A 1,277-nucleotide genomic window follows, 5' to 3' on the forward strand; every position below is an offset into this window, starting at 1 on the left:
ATCTGAGCCAGGTCTATGTGTAGATGTTGTATGCACGAGTAGAACACAAAGAGTTATGGGCGATAATAGTCATACTGCTTACCAGCAACATCTTACTTTGATTCAGCAGTATTGTTGGATGAAGCGGCCCAGACCGACATTACATGACCACGTTCATGAGACTCTGGTTCTACCGACGTGCTTTGCACACAGGTGGCTGGCGGGTGTCTGTTTCTCCAACTTTAGTTGAATCGAGTTTGACTATGCCCAGTCCTTGTTGAAGGTTAAAACAACACACTTGACGAAAAATCGTTGTAGTTTTGATGCGTAGGTAAGAAAGGTTCTTGCTAGAAGCCCGTAGCAGCCACGTAAAACTTGCAACACCAAAGTAGAGGACGTCTAACTTGTTTTTGCAGGGCATGTTGTGATGTGATATGGTCAAGACGTGATGAGATATAAATTGTTGTATAAGATGATCATGTTTTGTTAAAGTTATCGGAAACTGGCGGGAGTCTTATGGTTGTCTCTTTATTGCATAAGATGCAAGTGCCATATAATTGCTTTACTTTATCGCTATGCGATAGCAATAGTTGCAAAAGCAATAGTTGGCAAGACGACCATGTGACGACACGTTGATAAAGATCAATATGATGGAGATCATGGTGTCAAGCCAGTGATGATGGAGATCATGACGGTACTTTGGAGATGGAGATCAAAGGCACAATATGATGATGGCCATATCATGTCACATATTTTGATTGCATGTGATGTTTATCTTTTATGCATCCTATTTTGCTTAGTACGACGGTAGCATTATGAGATGATCCCTTACTAAAATTCCAAGGTATAAGTGTTCTCCCTGAGTATGCACCGTTGCGACAGTTCATCATGCCGAGACACCACGTGATGATCGGGTGTGATAAGCTCTATGTTCACATACAACGGGTGCAAGCCAGTTTTACACACGCAAAATACTCGGGTTAAACTTGACGAGCCTAGCATATGCAGATATGGCCTCGGAACACTGAAACCGAAAGGTCGAGCGTGAATCATATAGTAGATATGATCAACATAGTGATGTTCACCATTGAAAGCTACTGCATCTCACGTGATGATCGGACATGGTTTAGTTGATTTGGATCACGTGATCACTTAGACGACTAGAGGGATGTCTATCTAAGTGGGAGTTCTTAAGTAATATGATTAATTGAACTTTAATTTATCATGAACTTAGTCCTGATAGTATTTGCATATCTATGTTGTAGATCAATAGCTTGCGATGTAGCTCCATATTTATT

Source organism: Triticum urartu, chromosome 1 (assembly GCF_003073215.2).
Source record: "Triticum urartu cultivar G1812 chromosome 1, Tu2.1, whole genome shotgun sequence".
NCBI classification, from domain to species: Eukaryota; Viridiplantae; Streptophyta; class Magnoliopsida; order Poales; family Poaceae; genus Triticum; species Triticum urartu.